This window comes from Echinops telfairi, unplaced genomic scaffold (assembly GCF_000313985.2).
Source record: "Echinops telfairi isolate 266 unplaced genomic scaffold, ASM31398v2 ScPeMD7_3533;HRSCAF=4204_0, whole genome shotgun sequence".
Lineage (NCBI taxonomy): Eukaryota > Metazoa > Chordata > Mammalia > Afrosoricida > Tenrecidae > Echinops > Echinops telfairi.
The window spans coordinates 65,552,037-65,576,972 of record NW_022107431.1 but is presented as its reverse complement, the minus strand read 5'-3'; the positions used below and the strand labels follow the sequence as shown (position 1 = coordinate 65,576,972).

At 37.9% G+C, this 24,936-nt stretch overlaps 1 pseudogene; it reads right to left on the bottom strand.

Moving 5' to 3' along the window:
* Window positions 1-9,320: 9,320 nt before the first annotated feature.
* On the bottom strand, window positions 9,321-11,427 carry LOC101662162 (annotated as a pseudogene).
* Between the last annotated feature and the right edge of the window lie 13,509 nt (window positions 11,428-24,936).

Sequence of the window (24,936 nt, the reverse complement as noted above, 5' to 3'; positions counted from 1 at the left end):
GACTTGGTGAAATAATAAACTAAAGTGAAAGAATGTGAACAAATCGACATTCTTCTTCTCCAGTACAGTCTTAGTTCTTCTGTCCTGAATCAGTTACCATTTGGTGGTTAAATATGAGTTTTGCCTTTTGCCAATATAACCAGAAAGAGCCCGCGTGGTGTTACTGGGCAACACTGGACTGCTAAGTGTAAGATGGACACTTCAAAACCACAAGAGATCCTTGGGAAAAAGAAGCAATATAGTGGTTATGCATTGAGCTGCTCACTCCACAGTCAACAATTTGAAACTACCAGTTGCATCTGCAGGAGAAAGATGGGGCTTTTTACTCCTGTAGAGTTATAGTCTTGAAAAACCCATGGGGGCCACTGTACTCTGTCCTTTAGGATTTCTATGAGTTGGAATTGACTCGATGGCAGTGAGTTGGGGTTTTATCTGCTCTTGCAAAGATTTGCAGCGTTGAAAACCCCAATGAGTCAGAATTGACTGGATGGCACAGAGTTAATCCAACCAGACATGCTCTATGTGGAGTTGAAAGGTAGCAGAATGACTGTCCCTGAACTCTGACCCATGCCATTTGATCATGCCTGAACAACATTAACAAGATAGTAACTAGCAAAAGCAAGCAATCATGCTTTTATAATTTCGACTCCAGCGAATTTCAGGGACTCTTTTTTTCTCCATCAACACAGAAATTAAACGATTGCAAACTCCAGTAGCAGAAACCACTTACCTCTTTTAACTTCCGAGATCAGTTTCTAAAGCTGGTCTCTGCATCCATGAAAAGAAGAAGGAGAAGGTGGGGGGAAAAACCCTTTCCCCAGCCCTAGTAGAGCATGTATTATGCAAGAACAAAGAACCAAAGTCTATGAAGGTCGTAGTATCCTCCTACATTTACCCACCAAGGTCATAATCTAGCCTGTGGCTTGACTGAGAGAACTAGAAGCTGTTACCTGAGAGTTTTCTGCACTTGGGGAAAAAGAGGAACTCCAAAGGAGAAAATGCTTCCCATCAATTGCTAGTCAAGGTCAAGAATACCTTCTTGAAAACACTTTGGTAGGTGATATTTTACCACCCCAATGACAGCACTAAGGGGATAGAGTACAAAAAAGAGCTATCCCAAGAATGCCACAGATCCCAAGAGAATCAAGAGCCTGCCTATTCACCACTTGACAATCCCTGTCTGGGAGCCCAGAGCAAGCCCTGCAGTCAGCCTTGGGCCATTAGGCCCCTAAGTCTCTGAAATTAACCCATGAAAGTGGCGTAACACTCACAAAGCACAGGGCAGACCTGAATCAAATTTCTATTGAGGCTCCAAGTGGAAAACTCTGAGCGCCTTTCCCTCTATGGGCTTGCTCCCCCTCATTTAAAATGCCAGAACAAAAAGTGCTATTCTTCGTATTATTTCATGTTATCTCTATACCTCCCCCTCCCCCAATTCCAAGTCCAAAACACTGGGGATCTCTGGCCTGGAGGGTGCTAAGCTGTTACCTTAGAGACTGTTTCTTTATGAGGCCATAGAGTGGCCGAGGGCATGCCTTTGCTGCTTACCTTGGCAACTGTGAATTGCTGAACGCTGTTCTCATGAATGCAAGCCTTTCATTACCACCTGGACATGCCCACAGGTATAAACTTTTTTTTTTCCATGAAGAAGACCAGGGAATACAAGTTGCATCAATAAACCTCTTGAGTGACAAACAAATTCATTCCATATGGCATGTCAGCTATGTCACATTAGAGTTCATATAATGTAAGTCTCCAATATCATTGCTTCCAAATATGGTAAAATTAAGTATTCATTCTCTATGTTTTTCCATCTTATCAGGGAAACAGGATGAAGTGGATGGAGAAATAAGGTATACAGAGAGAGGTCCGAAGCAGCTGTCACTCATAAATAGGAGGCCACCGAATTCAATTGAAGAATAAATATATTAAAAGTCGAGGAGCGGTGGTTCATTTCTCACTAGCATTTCTCTCCAGGTGGATGCCCATCCGTAGGGATTCTTGCCCTTGGCTTGAGGAAAGAAGACTGCCACTTACCCCACTCAAAGGCATGCTTATGTTCTTCATAGGCAAACATTACAGATGAAATTCTTAAAATATTTATAAGAACATAGTTTCTGTACTTGACGGTGGGGTGGGGTTGGGGGATGAAAAAAATGAAACAAGGCCTCTATTATGTTTTCTTGTAAACAAAGTTACCATGAACCTTGGAATTCGGTCAGAGCTCCAGCGTTAAGTTTAATTCTTCCATGCATCTACTTTTATTTTTGGATCCTGCACATTTTGATTCCTCATCAATATGAATGCTTCAGATGTGATGTCTTTGACATACCTTTGTTTTGTTCACACCTTAGCACCCACAGACAAAGATAAAATACAGTTCTACCTGTAAAAGTGAGAATGCCACGGGACTGTCTTGTTTCTCTGGGTTTCCCTAGTTTTCCAGTTTTGACAAGATGCTGTCTAACCACTTTGCTATCATTCTGATCGGTTGAAAGTATTTGGGTTTTCCTCCTTGGACAGTCTGACCCAGGTTCCGGCTTTCTCGTGTTTTACTGTATATAATTATACCCACATTCATATAATTACGTAACCAAAATAAGATGTGTTCCATGAACCAAGACTCCTCCCATAAATGAGGGAGAGGAAGCATTGCACAAGGCAGTTGTTGACATCCTCACTGTGACCAGAAAAGAAAAGAACAGCAGGGCTGTGTGCAGGGGACAACAAAAGAGAGCCCACATGTCCTTAGTTTTTCCACTAATAAAAAAATGCCTTCTAAAATTATTAACTGATGAAGAACTAACATTTTGCAAAAATTCTAGTATTCTTAATACCCTTGTTCCACAATGGGTGATGTATCTGGTCTGGTCTCAAACAGGACTTGGGGGGAATTTGGAAATTTGTGATGATATACTCTCTTTCCATAACAAGGTTTTGTGTTTTCTATTTTGCTTTTTCTTTCTTGGTGATAATATTGTCCAGTTCAGTAAAATTATTAAATAAAAATCCTTGTTTACCAGATATAAATGAACATTTTTCAAGATGTTAAACTGACCTGGGCTTCCCCTTCACCCCACCCCATCCCTGGCCCCCATCCCCCCTTGCCTTTAAAAGTTCAAGATGTCTCAAACAGTAACCGTTACATTCTGTCTAGCAAGTCTGGATTGTGGACAATGATCTAACCTCTTGGAAAAGACATGGAGTTCACCCAAAATCTGGGAGAGATGTTCTCTCGCCCCAGCCGCCAACTCATAGGTTTCAAAGCTCTGGGACAAACCTCATGAACAGCTTGGGGCTCTAGCATGTAAGCTGGCAGCGCCAATTCAAACACAGAAAGCACTTCAGCAGGTATAAACAGCAGCCACACACCCCAGGCAAGCCCCAGAATGCAGGCAGTCGGGGGTGGGGGGCAGAGGGCAGACGGGTGTTTGGACCAGCCAGTCTGGTACATGGCTGCATCACTCTCCATCAGGCTGTTTCTGTGTCTGAGCCACAGGGAACAAGGAACAATGATACTCCCCAGACTGCACACGGAGAAAATCAGAGGTCTCAGATTAAGTAAAAGTAGAAACAACTTTTTCACCCCTGAAAGGCAGTCTTGCTGATGAACACCCAGAAGCATAATTATTTATATGCAAACAGTTTGGCGGCCCTCAGTAACCTATAGTCATTTGGGTTAGCTTTGGTAGGACGTGTAAAACACGAAAGCCATCCTTTTGTCTTTCAGAGTTTGCTCTTTTCCTTCACCAGGTTTTCAACACTCACTCTTCTCCAAATTTCATATACACAATTTGACTTTAAGTCTATGGCCATTAGCTGCTGGCACCAGGATGCTTTCCTCGTGGTCACAGTCACTAAGCTCCATGCTTTCCTGGTTAATATTTTGTGCTATGCATTTAGAGAACAACAAAATATCCTCACCACCAAGGAAACAAAATGGTCAACTTCCCCAGGAGCATCCGTTCTGCCCCCAGGATCATCAAAGCTAGAAGAGTAGCTATTACAGATGTTACTCATTTACACTTTTTTTAAAAAAGTTTTTTTCTAGTAAGTTATAAGTGCAGTTGACCCATGAACAGTGTCCTTTTGAGCCTTGAGAGCACAAGTAGTGTGTGTGTCCCCTTAAAGAAGGGCTGCATGGTGTTAATTATCTCCATGTGATTAGTCCATATCTCCAGTAACTGCACACCCCTCATTTTTCCATCCCCCTAACTGCAGAGAGAAACTCTGAGAAGATGGTTAGCATCACCAGGTTTTTTGAGAGGATTCTCACAATACTTGAGCTCACTCCAATAATAACAAGTGGCCATTAAGTGGAGCCACCACAGGCACCTCTTTCTCCCACACAGTGGCTGGTTTGAACTTTCAACCTTGTGATTATCAGTCCAACTTTTAATTGGACAGCTGACTTCTAGAGCAACAGTTAAAAAAAAGCCCATATATAAATGGGTCCTGCATGGTTCAAATCCATTGGCAATTGTATATACCACTCCCCTAAGAGTTGTTGGGATAGCAATTAAAAGTTTTCATTACTCTTCATTCCTCCGATGAAGGACTGGAAGCACTCTCTGCCAAAAACTTTGAAGATAGCTACCTGGCCAGCAGACTGAAAGAGATCCATATTTGTACCCTGTTCAAAGAAAGGTGGCACCACAGAATGCAGATATTGTCAAACAATATTATTATTAACACATCCAAGTAAATGTTTGCTGAAGATCATTCAACAAAGGTGGCAGCTGGTCATTGACAAGGAGTTATCAGAAATTCAAGCCAGCTTCAAAAGAGGACATGGAATAAGGAATATCACTGAGGATCTCAGATTGGATTGGGCTGAAAGCAGGGAATACCAGAAAACATGTTTACTTATTACGTTGTATTGACTATGCCAAGGTATTTGACTGTGTGGATCATAATCTCATCTACAGATAACATTGAGAACAATGAGAATTCCAGATCACTTCATTGTACTCACATAGATCAAGAGGCAATTAGTTGTGCAAACAGCACATGGGAATGCTGTATGGTTCAAAATCAGAAAAAGCGTGCATCAGGTTTATATCCTTTCACCATGCTTATTCAATCTGTACCCTGAGCAAAGAATCTGAGAATCTAGACTATCTGAAGAACTCAGGATCAAGACTGGAGGCAGGCTCATTATCAACTTATGATTTGCAGATGACATACACAACCTTGCTTACTGAAAATCAGGAGGACTTGAACCATTTGTTGATGAAGATAAAGGAGTTCAGCCTTTGGTATTGATTACAACTCAATGTAAAGAAAACAGAAATCCCCACAACTGGATCAATAGGTAACCCTAACTTACAATAACAAAGAAGGCTGAAGTTGTCAAGGATTTCATCTTGCTTGGCTTCACAATCAATGCTCATGAAAGCAGGGTGGATTTGCTGCACAGATCTCTTGAAAGTGTTCAAGAGCAAAGACGTCACTTTGAGGGCAAAGTGTGCTTGGCCGAAACCATGGTATTTTCAATGGTCTCATCTGCATTCTGCATGTGGAGGTGTACATTGAATAAGGGAGACTGAAGGAAAATAGGTGCATTTGGATGATGGTGCTGGAAACAACTGAAAAATAAACCAACAAAATTGTCTTAGAAAAAATACAACCACAGTGTTCCTTAAAATCAAGCAAGGTGAGACTTTGTCTCACGCATTTTGGACATGTTCACAGGAGAGAGCAGTCCCTGTAAAAAGACATCATGCTTGGTAAAATAGAAGGCCAGAGACCTTCTAGGGGTGGATTGACAGTGTGGCTACAACAAGGGGCTCAAGCATAACAGTTGTGAGGATGGTGCAGCACTAGTCAGTGTTTTGCTTTTTTGTGCATACGGTTGTTATGTGTTGGAACTGACTAGATGGCACTTAACAACAACAGCAAGAGTTGTCCCACCTGCTTTGGCCATATAGCAGTTTTTCATACCAGGGTGGTTTGCATAGCTTTGCCATCAATATTTCAAATACCAGGAGGGACACTGTGTTTTGGCGGAGCTTCCAGACTAAGGGGGATTAGAAAGAAAAGCTTGGTGAATTTCTGAAAATCAGCCAATAAAGTCTGGGGCAACAATTCATTCTGTTATGAATGAGGTCAGCCCGAATCAGAGTCAACCAACAACAACAACGATGTTGTTGCCTCATGTGTCCTTTTATAAAGAGAATTGTTCATTTTTAGACTTTTACCCAATATTGTATTTACTTGAAGTTCACTTAAAGTTCATTTCAATAGCTGTCAACTTGTTTGCCACTTACACACTCAACTAGCATGAATTAAACCAAAATGCACTACCACATTATTTTATATATATAAGTAATTCACATGCCTATCATCAAGGAGCAAGATGGAGAAAACAGACCTCAAAATAATAAATTATACAGTTTTGTACTCCAAACCCATTAGCCACTCATTTATGTTTTTGAGAACAGTCATCTAATTATTCAGTACTTATTATATGTGAATTCTCCCATGAAATTCATGAAAATATACATCATAGAAAACATGGCTCCTGCTGCAAAGGAACTCACGTTGTACCTGTGTCGTTTTAAACAACATGTTTCAATATGTTATAGTTTGAAAGTGAGGCACATACACATGGAATAAGAATCTCTCTAAAACGCCACAGCCACACAATATCATAGAATGTTATGACTAACAACAAACGGTTTGTGCATAGAGATTTGCCAGCCAAATTACAAACGACAGGACAAGACCTACCCCAGGTTGAAGAACTATTTATGGCTATTCAAAATCATGCTGATTATTAGTTCTGACTGCAGCTAAGTAGAAGAAACAAACCCTTGTCCAAGTGGGGACTGACTTTTGCTTTTCTAAGTCATCAAACTCTGAACATTTGTAAAGTACTTTATACTGGATTCATTGGTTGCTATTTTCATTCTATTTATTAATTTAGCAGTAGCTTGGCCCTTACATCACTTCAAAATAAAGTGGCCCTTGCGTTGGTTTTGAAAACTTCTTAATGACATCTCAAATCTGGGTGAAACTTATTTTGCTACTTAAAATAAAATGGTTTGTTGTAATGAGATTCCCATTAGCCATGGGTATATGGAATCAACCACCTTTGTAAAACCTTGGAGGAAATATATATTTTTTGTAAGTTGAGAAAAATAAAACAAGCTTATTGAAATCACTCCTTCATATATCACTGGTGGATCCAGCCCTTAAGACTCCAGAAGTATCATTTTAGTGAAATTAAATTTCATAAAATTTATTATGTTAATAAATCATCTATGCCTCATAAAGAATAAGACAATCAGGGTTTAGGGCTATTTTGACTTGGCTTTCTCTATTGCTCAAGCCCTCTGAGATCTGAAAAGGATTCTAGATTTATTGAGCCCGTATTACATAAGGCATTTTGTGAACTCTTCACACAAGTCAACCCCTATTTTTGCATAGATTAAATATCTACGCCAGGACCTTGGTGGCATCGCAGCTCTATGTTGGGTCAGCAATGTGAAGCCACCAGCCACTCCTCAGGAAGAACAGGCGGCTTTTTACTCCCATAGAGAGCTATAGTCGCAGAAACTCACAGGCCCAGTTCTAGTCTATCCTATAGGGTCACTGTGGTACTCAGATCATCTGTTGTCAATGTCAGACTTATGAGTGAAGGGGTGGAGTTTAGCCTGTCAATCAGGCCGCAGCTTGATGACCTCATTTGGGGGCAATAAGGAGATAAATAGTTCCCTGGAGGCAGGACACAGGCTTTCTCCCTGTGAGATATTCCTGCGGACAAGATATATGGAGTTATGCTAGAGCCCGGGAGCTGAAGGAGCCATGTGGAGACCCCTGACAGCGCTAAGAAGCTTACATCAACCCTGGATCCACAAGACTTTTCACCCACTGGCCAATGATCTTCCTGCATTCGACACCATTGCATGTGTTTTGTGAGTCTAAAGAGGAATTTATGGATTGGTATTGGACATATGGCCTAATATCGGACTTATGGACTTGATCTGGCCTGTGCTGGAATGTTTTCTCAATATTCAACTTCTCTTGTATAGAAAGCTCTTTCTTATACACATATGAGTGTCTCTGGATTTGTTTCTGTAGTCAACCTGGACTAACACAGTCCCTAGGAGTCATCATTGACTCAATGGCAGTAAATTTGGTTTGATTAAGCCAGATACAGAAATAGATTGATAAAGGTGAAATGTCATCCTCAATGCCACACTAATAGTAAGTTATGGAGGCAGGATTCCTATCTGGTTATTCCAAGATCAAAGTCTTTCCAATACCTTGTAGACAGTTCTGTTCTAGATCTCACATAGACTGTGTCTATATGCACTGTATTTGTAACATGTACATGTATGTAGAATAAGAATTTTTTTGCCCTCCTATAAAAAGCATAACATTAATGATGAAATATTAAATGACTTCCCATTAAAGATTAGGAAAAGACAGAGATTAGTAGTTTAAACAAGATTATTCAACATTATTCATGAAATTATGGCTAATGCAAATGGAGAGCAATAGGATAACAAGCATGTATTCTAAGAAACCCCCTTTGAAGACATTATGAGCAGAAGAATCAGACTTAAAGGTGATTTCAGTAAACTCTATCTAGGGCTAACATATTTTTAACAATCAACATTTTTTGGGTTATACCAGCAATAACTGCTTCAATGATTCAAAAGTAACTGCCAGCTAGTCAATTCCAGCTCAGGCAGAGTAGAACTGCCCCTGTTTGTCTCCAAGGCTGTAAACCTTACAGGAGCAGAAAACCTTGCTTTCATCCTGGGGAGCAGCTTGTCATTTCAAGCTGCTGACCTTGTGATCAGTAGCCCAACAGGCTTCCTTCTTCCTTGATGCTGGTAACTGGAAAATCTCTGTTCACACTAGCAAAACTAATTTGAATGTATAGAAATAAGCTCAGCATGAATGAGGCAAACTTACATGCAAAAAATAACTATAAAATATTAATGAATCACGGGCAAAATGTTGTGACTATAGAGAGACCATTTTAATGAAAAAAAGATCACACAATTATAAAGAAATAAATTCTCTCTTTATTCTTTTGGTGAAGTATTTTGATATAGAAACATTTCTATTAGCACGTTCTAGTCATCTACGTTGACTTCTGCTTTGTGTGTGTTGTACAAATTAACCAATAAATTTAATTCAATCCCATAAGGTTATAGATAGCACTTGCCAAATTGGTTTTAAACTTCATGTTAAAATAAAAACACACAAGAAAATCTGAATTTTTTTCTTTATCATATTGACCTATTTATTTTTAGTTAAAAAGTAGAAAGAAAATGTAATGCATTAACATTTTGATATGAAATTATAAAATAGTTTGACATGGAATTACAACTTTGTATCAACGTCCCATTTCCCCCAAAGTCAGGCACCGCTCTTGGCTCCAGGCAATGCTTGTTTAGCGCAGCAGTGTGGGACTACATCATGGCCTGGGACACAATCAACAGAGTAAACCATGGTCGCTTCATGACTTTTCTACATATTTGCCAAAATACCAAAAATTCTTACTGTTGGTTACAAATGTAAAATGAAACCGCAAAACAAAATGCAAAGGCCCAGAAAGATAATTAGAAACTTGAGAATTAAGGTATGGGATTCATTATACAAAACTCATTGAGTAGTCTGAGCATACCTTTTTCTTTTCGGGAGTAACTTTTGACACTCAGTGAGCACCTTTAGTCCACTTCTTAGCTTGGATCAGCTTCCAACACTTGATGCTCTGTGCTGTCAGTGTTGCTTTCCCATAAAGAACCTCCCCCAGCCGGCCCCCAGCATCGTTTCTCCTGAGGCATAGTCATCCTTTTCATTACAACCTTTTTCTAATCTGTTATGAGTTTCTCTTCATAAAGCTACTTGGGCTGCCTATCTGGAGGCTGCTTCTGGATATCTGGCTGCACGTTCTAGAATCTCTCAGAAGAGCTAGTGTCAGCATTCCCATAATCATCTATTTTTTCTACAAGTCTGCATAGGTTTGATTCAAATTTCATTGCTAAGAGTCCTTTCAGTTCATTGCTGCACCTTTCTCGGTTGCTAGTTCTCTCTCTTTCGATGATCGAGTTTAGCAAAATGCCACATGAGCGACAAGGAGGCAGCAGTACTACAGGCTTTGATGGCTGTTAACTGAATAGCAACCGCGCAGTGACCAATCATCGATAGATTTTGAAAGGGAATGGTCATTGTTCATGATGTGCATCTTTCATTTTTATAGTGATCTGAGGACTGACGAGTAGGGAAGTTTCCACCTTCTACAATTACTCAGGTCTCTTCCAGAAACTAAAATTCAAACTGCATTGTAGGGTAACCAGAATGTCTGTGCACGGGAACTGTACAGACTGAGAACTGCCTATCCATACTTGTTTACATTGACCTAGAGGAGCCAAAAGCGGGGTGTCCATCTAAACATAAATCGAATAATGTATCTTTAAAACCTCCCACATGCAGCATTTGTATACCTTGAGTTTTCCAAATCTGTTGGACGGCAATCAAGTTTAAAATGACACTACAGCTTTAGACTTACACAATTGTAAAATAAGAGAAAGGATCTTCAAAGGGCTTCATAGTGTAATACCACCAATTATCCTCATGCTTGTTGTGAATTATCTCTGCCCCTTCTATTTCAATTTGCTCACACAACCACTTGCGGTCACAGCGACACTGACCTCCACATTTGGTAGAAGCGCAGGCAGGACAAGCATAGAAGCATCCTAAGCAGTCTTCATGCAGGCAGTCCCAGAGATCCATCCCGCTGAAAATCAGGAGGCCCTGGCTATGGTAGGCCTTGCTCTGCACGGTATCATTTGTCGGTATGAACCAGCTGATGCAATTCTTGTAAACCTTCTTTTTTTCCCTTTTACCAGTTTCTGGAGCAAATTCTGTTTGCTTTCCTGGGTTTGTAAACTGTAACAACCTTAAACCTTTATCAGTGCTTCCATCTGAATCAGGTTTTCTCCTGTGGAGATTTTCAGAATCAATATCCATGCTTCCATTGATTATCTGTGTACCTTTTGGACAAAGTTTCCAACCAGGTACAAGCTGCCTTCCAAATTTTTGCCCTCAGGAAGGTGGCAGCATCTTTATCAATCACGTGCAACAATTTTGGACTCGTTTTTTGTCTATCTTAAATGGGTCACAACATGACTTCTGCAGATCCTCAAATCTGTCAACCTAAACCTTTGCATGAAGAAAGCAGATCGTATTGTTCCCAGAAAGTGTCATTCCAGTTCTAAGTTGAAGTAAAAGCTTATCAGTTGATGATTATTCTTGCCATGCCTTGAAGCCAGTAGGACAAGTATAGTAGGTTTTATGGCACTCATTTGTGGTATGATGTTCGACACCAACTGAAGAAGGATCCATCATTCTTGATTCTAGCAAATTTCTCTTGTCTTACTTTGCCTTCTTTTTGGTAGGTGACTCTTAGTGTGAGTTCTTTGCCACTGCAGTTCAGGCATGACCTGAAAATCTGAAATTTTTTCAAAGAAAAAAGTATTATATCAAAAATGAGAGCAACTTATTTAGTATGACATTAGTACAGAAGTAGTCAATTAGATAAGAAAACAAATATACAAATCAATGCATGTTTAAATTTAGTAAAATATAAGGTAAATGGGGATAGTAGTCAGTGTGAAATATGAAAATAATAATAATTTATGATTTCCAAGGGGTCATGAGGGGAGCAGGAGGGAGAATAAAAAGTGGAGCTGATGCCAAGGGGTAAAATAGAAGGTAACTGTTTAGAAAATAATATTGGCAACATATGTATAAATAGCTGGATACAATTGATGTATAGTTTGTCATAAGAGCTGCAAGAGCCCCCAATAAAATGATCTTAAAAATAATAATAAAATCAGGGAAAAAAGATAAATTAAACATGATAAAGATACATTTAAATGCACAACGGGAAAGATGGAACACATTGGGAGAATATAGCAATGAAACATGGGTGAAGAGACAATAATTCAAATGTGGGAAAAATAAGAATATATACTCAACTTTGGAATTCACAAAAATAAACCTCAGATGCATCAAAGAACTATATGCAAAAATTGTAAAGTACCTATAACTTGGGGTATGAAAACTTTCTGATGAAAGATATGCATTTACAAATATTAAAAAAGAGATTGGTCATTTAGAGTTTATCAGTCATAAAGTTTGGTGTTGCCAAAGATCAAATATAGCATTAAAAGAAATTTATAGCCTAGGGAAAATATTTGCCACTGGTTTTTATGTATACCCTCTATTATTAGGTACTATTTTACTTCATTCTTTTTTAAGTAGTGTTTTGGGATAGTATTGACATTTTTACAACATTAAATCTTTAGATCCATTAGAATGGCATGTTCTTCCATTTCTGTTGGTAAATACTTCCTAAAATTATCCACAGTTATAAGGCAATTCTTTATATCCAAAAGAAATGAAAATAATAACCTTCAACTTAATATGGAAAGGGAAGAGCCCCTGATTAAGCTAAGCACTACTAAAGAGAAGAACAAAATAAGAAACCTCTCACCTACCAACCTCAAAACCTACATAGTTATGATAGTCAAAATAGTCTGCTACTGGTACAAGAATAGACATGCAGACCCATGGAGCATAATTGAGAACCCAGAACTAAATCCTTCTACCTACAGATCTTTGATAAAGGATTGAAACCCATTAAATGGGGATGAGATAGTTTCTTTAGCAAATGTGGCTGGAAAAATTGGCTATTCATTTGCAAAAGAAGAATCGCTATCTCACACAATCTACAAAATCAAACTCAAGCTAGAAAAAAAGACCTAAATGTAAAACCTAGAGGTATAAAAATCATCAATGAACACATAAGGACATATTTAGCATTCCTAATCAATGGCATAAATAAAGAATCAAACAATGAAAATGTACAAACTAGGCAGAAAACAATGTAGGTAACTGGGACCTTCTAAAATTTAGACATATTTGTATATCAAAATATTCCCCCCCAAAACTAAAGAGAAAACCCATAGAGTGAAAAAAAAATTTTGGCAATGATGTTTCAAACAGGGACTTAATCTCTAATATTTATAGAAAAATTCAGCACTTTTTTTTAGTATTGCATCAACTTTTTTTAATATAACATGCGTCCATTCTTCTTTAGTCTTCCTTATTTAATGTCCAACTTTCACATGCATATGAGGCAATGGAAAATACTATGACATGGGTCAGGTGCACTTTATTCCTCAAAATAACATCCCTGATTTTCAATATTCTAAAGAGGTCTTGTGCAGCATATTTAAATAATGCAATGCATCTTTTGATCTCCTGATGGTTGCTTCCATGTGCATTGATTGTGGATCCAAGCAAGACAAAATTCTGGACTTCAGTCTTTTCTCCATTGATCATGATGTTACCTATTGGTCGACTTGTGAGGTTTTTGGTCTTATTTACATTGACTTGCATTCCATAATGAAAGCTATAATCTTTGCTCATCAGCAAGTGCTTCAAGTCTTCAACACTTTCAGCAAGTGACATTGTGTCATTTGCATATCACAGTTTGTTAATAAGTCTTCCTCCAACCATGGGGCCACATTCTTCTTCATATAACTCAGATTTTTTTGATGATTTGCTCAGCATACAGATTGAATAAGTATGGTGAGAGGATATAAGCCTGAAACACATCGTTCCTGATTTTAAACCAAGCAGTATTCCCTTGTTCTGTTTGCACAACTGTTTTTTAATCCATGTACAAGTTCCACGTGAGTACAATGACGTGTTCTGGAATTCCCATTCTTCTCAAGATTATCCATAGTTTGTTATCACCCACATGGTCAAATGACACTATTGGGATTATACCATTTTGACCACAAATTGTCTGTCACTTTGTTGTACTATGGTGGCTCATATGTTGCTGTGATGCTGAAAGGTATACACCAGTGTTTCAAATGCCAGTAGGGTCACCCGAAGGGAGTAAATTCCAGTGGAGCTCTTACACTAAGAAGAAACCATGGAGAAGGAATTGACTGTCCAGTTTTGAAGAAGTAGCTGCTGAAAACCTTAAGCACAGTGTTGAAACAATGTCAGATACTGAAGACCTAATAAATGGAAACAGAACATTGTTGGAGATGTTACCTGAAGATGGGGCTCTTGGCTTAAAGGGCACTTGGGCTGTGACCAACGAGGAAAAGCTTAAGGGAGTGGACCCTTCAGGATCTTCATTTGCTGATGGGACATGACTCAAAGTAAGAAGAAACATCTAAAAAAACGACTAATGATTGTACCTTGGAATCTGTGAAGTATGAATCTAAGAAAATTAGAAGTAGAGAAAAATGAAATAGAAGGTGCAAAGATCAATATTGAGGCATTAGTGAATTGGAATAGACTGGTATTGACCATTCTGAATCAGAAACGCACACGATTTACTGTGCTGGGAATGATACAGTCGAGAGAAATGGTGTGCCATGCATTGTCAAAAAGGACAGTGCAAAATCGATGTAGAAGAATAGTGCTGTCTGCCATAGAATTATCTCTATCCACCTTCAAGGAGATTCAGTCAATCTAACTACTATTCAAATGTATGCACCAACCACAAATCAAGTAATGAAGGACTTGCACATTTCAACCAATGACTTCAGTCAAACTTAATCAAACATGTTATCAAGGTGCATTGATAATAATTGGTGATTCGAGTGTAAAATTTGGAAACAAAGAGGAAGAAACAGGAATTGGAAAATATAGACTAGGTGATAAAAATGACACTGGAGATCGCATGATATAATTTTGCAAAAGCAAAGACTATTTATAGCAAATATCTTTTTTCAACAACACAAATGACAAGTATACACATGGATTTTTCCAGATAGAATACATAGAAATCAAACTGACTGCATCTGTGGGGAGAAAAAACGAGAAGTTTAATATCAGCAGCTAAAACCAGGCCAGGGCTGACTGCAAACAGAGTATCATGTGCTCATATATAAGTTCAGGATAACGCTGGAGAAAAGTAAAACAAGCTATGAGAGCAAAAATATGACCTTGAATATATACAACCTGAATTCATGAACATCGCAAGAACACTATTGCATTGAACACTATATGCATTGAAAACTAATGACCGAAGATCGAATGAGCTATGGAAGGACATCAAGAACATCATTCATGAATAAAGTAAAATGTCATTAAAAAGATAGACACAAAAGAAAAGATCAAAGTGAAAGTCAGAGGAGACTCAGAAACTTGCTCATAATCATAGAGCAGCTAATGTAAATGGGAATGTAGGAGGTGTAGTCAAACAACTGAATGAAAAATATCCAAGGGCAGCTCAACAATATAAAGCCAAATATTATAATGAAATGTGCAACAACCTAGAGTTAGAAAATCAAAAAGGAGGAAGACATTCAGCATATCTGAAACTGAAAAACCTAAGCTTTAAGTTGCAATCTTGAAAGATTCTTTGTGCAAAATACTTAATGATGCAGGAAACAGCAAAAGAAGATGGAAAGAATATACATATCAGAAGCCCTGGTGGGTAGTTGGGCTACTAATTTGGCGACCTGTTAGGCTGCTACTAATTACACACTGGGCTACTGAGGCACTGTACCAAAAAGAATTGGTTGATACTCAACCATTTCAGGAGGTAACATAGGAGCAAGAGCCAATTGTACTGAAGGAAGTAGCTCAAGCTGCATTGAAAGCATTAGCCAAAAACAAGTCTCCAGGAATTAAAGGAATATCAATAGAAATGTTTCAACAAGCTGATTAAGCACTGGATGCACTTTATTTGGAAGACAACTACTTGACTAACTGAGAGGAAGAGATCCATATTTCTATCCATTCCAAAGGATTAAAATAAGAAAATGCTCAAACTATAGAACAACATCATTGATATCTCATGCAGGTAAAATTTTGCTAAAGATCATCCAATAGTTCCAGCAGGACATTTACAAGCTGCTACCAGAGATTCAGGCCAGATTCAGAAGACAACTGGAACAAGAAACATCACTGCAGATATCAGATGCATCTTGACTCAAAGCAGAAAATACCAAAAATATGTTTACTTATTTTTTATTGACTATGACATTGACTGTGTGGACTGTAAATCTCTACAGGACCATAAAATCTCATCTTTCCTCTGAGGAGTAGTTTGTGGGTTTGAACTGCTGAACTTACAATCAGTAGCCCAGTGTGTAATTAGTAGTAGCCCAACACGTCGCCAAATTAGTAGCCCAACTACCCACCAGGGCTTCTGATATGTATGTTAGGCATTTAAAAATGTCATGTCTGGAGTTAGACACACCTTAATCTTCAAAGTAACATCTGTGCTTTTTAACACTCTAAGGGGATTGTGTGCAGCAATATATCATTTGATTTCTTGACCGTTGCTTCTGTGAACATTGATGTTCAAAGTAAAATAACAACCTTGGCAATTTCAATCTTTTTTTTTTTCAATTATCATGATGATGTCTATTGGTCCAGTTGTAAAGGTTTTTGTATTCTTTACATTGCATGTAATCCACATTGAAAGCTGTAATTTTGATTCTCATCAGTAATTATTTAAAATCATCTGGGCTTTCAGTATGCAAGGCTGTGTCATCTACAGATCACCACTTGTTAAAGAGCTTCCCTCGGATCCTAATACCACATTCACATTAATATAATCTATTTTCTCAGCTTATTTGCTCAGCATACAGGTTGAATAAGTATAATGAAAGGATGTAACACAAACACATGGTTTTGGATTTTTAACAAGTTTGTTCAAACAACTGCTTCTTGATCTGCACACAGGTTCTGTACAAGAAACATGAAGTATTCTAGAATTCCTATCCTTTTGATGTTACCAAAGTTGGTTATGATCCACGTAGTCAAGTGCTTTCATCAAATCTGATCTTGAGAAAATATCTAGATTCAGACTGGGTAATACTCAAAGTCATGTTTTGGCTCTTGTGAGCTTGTTTTGATTTTCTTTGGCCTGCGCCTGGCCTTGCATATGAGCAGCAGACCCACAGTTTTTCCCAGGCCTTATCTTGGCCGATCACATTGACCTTCTTCTGTCATCTCTTCCCACAGATGTCATCAATTTTATTTCTATGTATTTCATCTGTCCAGCTCCACGTACATGGAGAGTTGCCATTTCCATTGTTGGAGTAAAAGGTATTTGCAATGCAGAAGATCTTACACACTTCTATCACAAAGCTTTATTTCTATCACCGAGGGCCATACTTTCCAATTACTGTTCCTTCCAACTTTTGCATTTGCCACCAATTGTTATAAATTCATCTTGATTGTATGCTAGATCTATTTCAGACTAGAGAGATGGTAGTATTCTTCACCACTGGCTTTAGAGGTTGGTGTGTAAATTTGAATAATAGTTTTATTAACTGGTGTTCTTGTAGGTATACAAATGCTACCCTATTACAGTCTTCAGATGAATCATGAAGTGTTCTTTCAAAAGACTGCGTTAGTAAGATAGGAGACAAAACCCAAAAAGCACTAAGAAAGCCTAAGAATTATGTGGGATTTGATTAATAGGAATAATTTATGTGTGCTCTAGAATTCTAGAACAGAGGAAAAAAAGAAAAAGCACAGACATTCTTGTTGAAAAGTTATTGGAAGGAAAATTCCCTAATATCATGAAAATGATATTATGCATGAAAGAATTCCAAAGAGGGCCAGGCCCCGAAGAAAATCACAAAGACGTACCATAATCAGACTTTCCAAAACCAGGTAAGGAAAGAATCCTGAAAGAAGTCAGGAAAGAAGAAAAGTTACCTACAGAGGGAACCAGCAAAACTAAACTCTGGCTTTGCAGCAGAAACCATGAAGGCAAAAAGGTAAAGGGATGATATCTAAAACACTGAAAGGGAAAAGTGTCAACCTAGAATTAAATACCCAGTAAATTTCCTCCTTAAAACTTAGGGCAAAGTTAACATATTTCCAGGCAATATCTTAATTTTCAGGTAAATAAAAATGAAAGGCATTTGCTAACAAAAAACATATCAACCTTACAAGGCGTCTGAGAGGGAGTCCTTCAGAGAACCAACAAATGGCAGACAATTACCTGAAATGAATGGATATGGCAATAGTATCACCCAGAAGTCAACTCAGATATAGAAATATTGAAAGTAAAACAAACCTACAAGAGTGGAAATAGAAATATATATCTATTTAAATTAAAACAAAATAAAAAGAGGAAATAACTAGTGAATTTACAGAACTTCCATGGAGAGAATGGGGAGAAAATAAAGTCAATTTCAAGATAAAATTGACTTTTAAACTTGAAGGAAAACTAATAAATTACAAGGTAACTACAAAGAAATAAACTTTTTTAAAACACGTAACAGGAAAATTATAAAGATTTAATAAATATCAGAACAACGGCAAAGAAGAAAATGTTAAGAAATCCAAAAAAGAAACGAACTAAACATAGAAAATCATGTGGAGCAAAGAAATCAGTAGCATCACAAAATTTGGTAATGTAAATCTGAGAAAATGGTAATAACCTAATTATCCATTAATGGAAGATTATTAGACAAAGAATTTATAATATCCCATGGAATTTTCTTCAGCAAAGGCTCAAGGATATCTATTTGTATGGATATGGATAGATATAAAAATTTTTTTAATTCAAGAAATAGACATGCTATATACCATTTTAAGGATTTTTCAAATAAAAACAATGTAAAATAAGAATAAATCAGATGAGTTATAAAAGTTAAAGGACAATATACATCCAGCCAGGGAAAGGAATGAAAGTGCTGAAAAGAGGACTCATATTTTTATTATTTGACTTTTTTCACAAAGAATATGTATGCTACATCTACAGCTTCCAAAGAGATGTAACATCAATTCTCTCCAAATTAACTAAAACTACAGCGCAATATTAAACAAAATTCCATTTATTTTCCTTTCAAAACATGAAAAAAAATTATCACAAAATTCATCTGGAATAAATAAAGCTAAGATGTAGCCAACACATTTTTGTAAAAGAATAATGAGAAAAAACTTGTTTTTACCAGACCTCAAAAATGCACTATAAAGCTAAAATAATTAAGACAGTGTGGTAGTGGCTCAAAAGAAAGTTGGAAGATCAAAGGAATAGAATAGCAAGTCTGGAAACACATCCATGCATATTAGTTGGGACACTTTTTGTCACAATCAGCTTCTAACTTGCTTAAGCATAACAAGATGTAAATCAGAAAAGAGAGAGTCAGAAAGAAACCGATCCATAAGAAGTGAAAAGATCCATCTCTGATGATTCAGTGCCGAGAATCAAGGTCTCCACCACAGGGCTTTCTCTCCACATCTTCTCCGCATATTTCTGTGCATACTGGTTTCATTTTCTGTTCCTCAAACTGCGTATCCCCACGTGGTGGAAAGCACAAAGGCGAAGCAGTACCAGAGTTTTATCCTTCAGACACTTTCTGGTTGCAAGTCCACAGCCATCAGGAGAGGGCATAATGGACACAATTATAACGAAATCTCGTTTCAGTGGAAGACTCACATTGAACTGAGCGGATGGTGGTTACATAATTGAGGAAAATGGCTTGCTATTTCCCCCCCAGCTATCAAAGTAGCAAATGTTGGTTAATGTCCGCGTTTGAATAAAGGTGGGGCAGATGCGACACTTTTGGGAAAAGGGGACAGATGTTCCTCTTATTACCATAATGGACTCATTTACATCCACCTGATATTTGCACCAAGAACATCTAGAAAATATGGATAAACATAGCTATTTCAAGACAGATTGAAAGTATCACAAAGCAGCCAAGTCAGTCATGAATTGAGTAACCAAAGTTCTGGAGAACAGAGAAGCACATTAAGATAAGGCAGAACCACTCAACTGCTTTCTCTCGCTGGATTAGTTACCAATTCACCATACCTAGGGATCTGAAGGCTATGCAGAAAGTCGCAATCTAGAACTTTAAATATTCTTAGCGAGCTGATGAGACAAAAACAGAAATTAAAAGCTATTCTAAAAACAACTACAGAACATGAGAACCCATGATTCTTGTGAAAAGGGCAAGGAAAGCAGGAATGGAATATCATAAATTTTAAATGTTGTAATGGTCTTATATTTTCTATAAAGGGTTGAGAGTACTTCTAATAAGTTAAGAATAAATACCAACAGGTCAGGGTAGATTCTAAAAGCAGGCATCCCTGCTGTTCTTATAGTTAGGTGCTGTTAGGTTGTTACACGCATGACACTGACCAGCCCTACCCTCTCCTCACAGTTGTCGCCATGACTGAATGCACTGCTGCGCAGTCTTCCTCGTTTCTGCCAAACATGCGTCTCTTCTACGCATGCTCACTCTTCTCGGTGACATGGCCAAAGTACACGAGCTGAACCCTCAGCACTCTCACTTTGAGAAAGGGTTATGGCTGTATTTATTTTAACATTTCTAAAAATGTCATTAAAACATTTAATTTAAAAAGATATAAGAAGAAAGACAACGATAAGAAAACATGGTGTTATAGGTTTAAACTCAAAGATATTGCTACTTTTCATTCCTGAACAAACTTAAAACTGAACCTGAAAGGCCAACCATATGACGCTTAGGAGGCTTACATAAAGAAAACAAGAGATAAAGGGTAAACGCTGACAAAGATATACCATACAAAAGTTAAACCCTAAAAGTTGGTGTATTTATACTAATTTTAGATTGGCAAAGACTTTAAGATAGAATTTGCGGGGAGGATATTTTACTTATTTTTTATATTTTAATTTGGGTGAAAGTTTACAGAGAAAATGAGTTTCTATTTAATAATTTTTATTCACAACATCCATTGTAACCCCTACACTGCAACAGCACTCCCCACAGTTTTTTCCATGTTTCCATTCATCCTTTCCTATCCCTTTGAGCCTTCTAGCCTTTATTCCTGAACAAAGGCTGCCAGTTAATGTTGCATGTTTGATTGTTCTGTAAATCAAACCAAGCTCACTGTCATCAAATCAGTTCTGATTTATGGTGACCCTGTAGGACAGGGTAGAACTACCTTTGTGGGTTTCTGAGACTACAACTCTTCATAGAAGTAGAAAGCCTTATCTGTCTCCCTTGGAAAAGAGGCTGGTGGTTTTGAACTGCTGACCTCTGGCTAGCAGTACAATGTGTAATCATCAAACGACCAGAGGAGTACACATTTCCCTCGTGCTATTATCTACATTACACGGCTGTCTATTGTTTGGTTGAAAGTTGAGCCACAGGGTAGCTTAAGGATTGAATCCAGTTTCAAGGATGCCATCAGTCTTTATCAAATGAGCAAGCCAGGTGTTTTCTATCTATTTATTATTATTTTGTTTTCCTCCACATGTCCCCCACTCTGTCCAGGGCCCCTAAGTGTGATCCCTTCCAGAGGGCGCCGCACTATGATAGGTAAGTTTTATGTTAACTTGTATAAACCAGGATTCTCCCATGACATGATCTAACATAGTGCTGTCCACTCCAAGATGGGGTGTTCTATAAGTAGCCAAGCAGTTAATCTCCTCACAATCTTGCTTTAACTGGGAGAGATTTCCTTTGGGGCATGGCATACTCAGAAGCCCCCTCACTTCTACTGCTGTATTTGGATCCTACATCTGGTTCTTCAACCTCCTGTTACATTGCCCACTGATCTCAGAATTTGGATTCACTAAGCTCTGTATCCACCAACAGTGATCTTCCTGCTTCATCTACCCGCTTCCCGTTCCTCAACTCCTGAGAAGCCTTCACTTTCTCTCTGACCTACAGACTTGAACTGAACTGGACTTACCCACTTCTACAAAGGTTCGAGCCCTTTCTTGATATAATTTCTTTCTATATACATACACATTCAAGTAACACAAGCACATATAAATACATATGTAGAGAGGATAAGAAAGAAGACAGTGTTCTAAAATTGATTGTGATGATGATTGCACAATCTTTAATATTGAACTTTTGACTTGTATGATAGGTGACTTACATGCCTATAAAACTACTTAAAAACAGCTAGAAATATCCTCCGTGAAACCTATAACCTCCTATATTTGTGGGTGCATCCCCTTGATTTTGTCACTCCTGATCAGCTTGTGAGTATATTTACATATACACTCATAGGTTATTGTCATTACTGCTATTACATATTTCTGCGTGTAAAGTATCTACCTATATTTAATTAAAATCTTGTGACTTTTCTCTGGGATCTTGAATGAGGTAAGAATTTCTACTATCATTACTGCTACTCAACAATGTAGTGGAGATTCTGGCTAAAGCAATAAGGCAAGAGGGAAAAATAGACCTTGAGTCTAATTCACCTGAATTTTGAGAATATCTGAAGAACATATATGATGCATTGAATACTAATAACCAAAGACTTGTGGTAGAAGCCATCATTCATGGAGAGCAAAAGACCATTAAAGAGACAGGAAAGGAAGACAAGATTAAAGTAGATGTCAGAAGAGACTCTGAAACTTGCTCTGAATCTTAGAGTAGCTAAAGCAAAGGGAAAAAAGGATAAAGTCAAAGAACTGAATAGAAAATTTCAAAGGGTAGCTCGAGAAGAATAAAGTCTAATATTATAATGAACTGTGAAAAAACCTAGATTTATAAAACCAAAAAGGAATAACACACTCGACATATTTGAAACTGAAAGAAATCAAGAAAAACTCAAGCCTCATAGTGCAATATTGAAAGATTCTATGGGCTAAATATTGAATGATGCAGGAAACTTCAAGAGAAGATGTAAAGAATACAAAGAGTTATTGTACCAAAAAGAGCTATTTGACAGTCCACCATTTCAGGAGGTAGCATATAAACAAGACTCAATGGTGCCGAAGGAAGAAGTTTAAATGGTACTGAATGCATTAGCCAAAAAAACAAAAAAGTCCAGCAATTGATGGAGTACCAAGTAAAATATTTCAGCAAGCTGATGAAGCACTAGAAGCACTCATTCATCTATGACAGGAAATGTCAAAGACAGTTACTTGGCCAACTGACTGGAAGAGATCCATATTTGTGCCCGCTCCAAAGAAAGATGACCAAACAGAATGTTCAAACTATAGAAGGATGTCATTGCTATCACACACAAGTAAATTTTTGCTTAAGATCATCCAAAAATGGTTGTAGCAGTACATTCACAGGGAACTGCCAGAGGTTCGAGCTAGATTTGGAACAGAATGTGGAAGAGAATTGCTTATGTCAGATGGATCATGGTTCAAAGTAGAGAATACCAGAAAGTTATTTAAATTACTTGTGTCTTATTGACTACGTAGAGGTATTCGGCCATATGGACCAAAATAAACCATGGAAAACTTGAGAAGATTAGGAATTCCAGAACACTGCATTGTGTTCATGAGGAAGTTGTATATGGATCATACTGATTCAATCTGTATGCTGAGTAAATCATCAAAGAATCTGGGTAATATGAAGAAGAATGTGGCATCGAGACTGGAGGAAAGCTCAATATCTGCAATATGTAGATGATACAACCTTGCTTGCTGAAAGTGAGGAGAATCTGAAGCACGTACTGATGCAGATCAAGGATTGCAGTCTGTAGTATGGATTACAACTCAATGTCAAGAAGATCAAAATCCTCACAACTGGACCAATAGGTAACAACATAATAAATGGAGAAAAGATTGAAGTTGTCAAGGACTTTGTCATACTTGGATCCACAATCAACGCACATAGAAGCAGCAGACGAGAGATCAAAAGATGTGTTTCATTACGTAAATCTGCTGCACAAGACCTTTTTAGAATATTGAAAAATAAGGATGCGACTTTGAGAACTAAGGTGCGCCTGACCCACGCCATGGTATTTTCCATTGCCTCAAATGCATGTGACAGTTGGAAATAGAATAAATTTTTTTAAAAAGAAGAAGAATCCATGTATTTAAATTTTGCTGCTGGAAAAGAATATTGGAAGTCTCACAGCTTGCTAAAAGGACAGATGGATCTGTATTGGAAGAAGTAAAGCCAAAGTAGTTACTGAGAGGACATTCAAAGAAGGCTGCTTGGTGATGTTTGTGTGATGAAAATACTGCTGGGGTGAGGAAATGCACTGTCTTTGATCCAAATGTTGATTGCATGTATGAGTTGATTTTGTTAAGTCAATACTTACATTGCGCATGTACTTTTCTATATGTATGACAAACAATTGTAAAGATGGAACAGGACCACAAAGCATTTCATTCTGTTGTGCATAGGATCGCTACGGGTCAGCACCGACTCAACTGCACCCAATAAGAGAAACTTCTACTGAAAATGTTAAGTAGAGCGGGGGGGAAAAAGAAATATTTTTATTCATTGATGTCACTCACTCACTGCCACCAAGTCCTTTTTTACTTATGGGGACTCCACAGACAGTCAACTGCCCCTGTGGGTTTCGGAGATTAAGCCTTTACAGGAGTAGAGATCCTCAGGGAGTATAAATTGGCAGAGCTCCTGTGGAGGGTGATTTGGTAATGTTTATCAAGTGGAGAATTTTACTTCTAGGAATTTGTCATATGATATGCATATATTAACTCATAGTAAAGAAAATAAGGAGAATAGCAATTAATATCTTTTGGGGATCATTTTTATCTTATGCACTCTTTTAGGAAATTTACATCCATTAGTGATCTCGGGTGAGGTTGCTAACCACAAGGTCAGCAGTTGTAAATCTGCTGGAGAAAGAAGTGGTTTTTTACACTCAGGAAGAAGTAGTCTTGGAAACGAAAAGGGGAAAGTGCTACCATGTCCTCTAGGTTCGCTACAAGGTGGAATGGACTCAGTCTAGGTGAGTGGTAGTGCTGGGGTTTATTCGTTATTTCCAATATGCCCATGAGACAGGAAGTAGTATCCTTCTTATACAGAGTCGTGAATAACTTTTGCTTAGCAGCCTAACACTTAGAAAATGACTCATCTTAAAAAGTACCTAATACAGATCAAGTAAAATATATCTCACTGCTTAAGTTCAGCTGTAAAACATGAAAGGTGAGGAGCTGATGCCAGGGGCTTATGTGGAGAGCAAATGTTT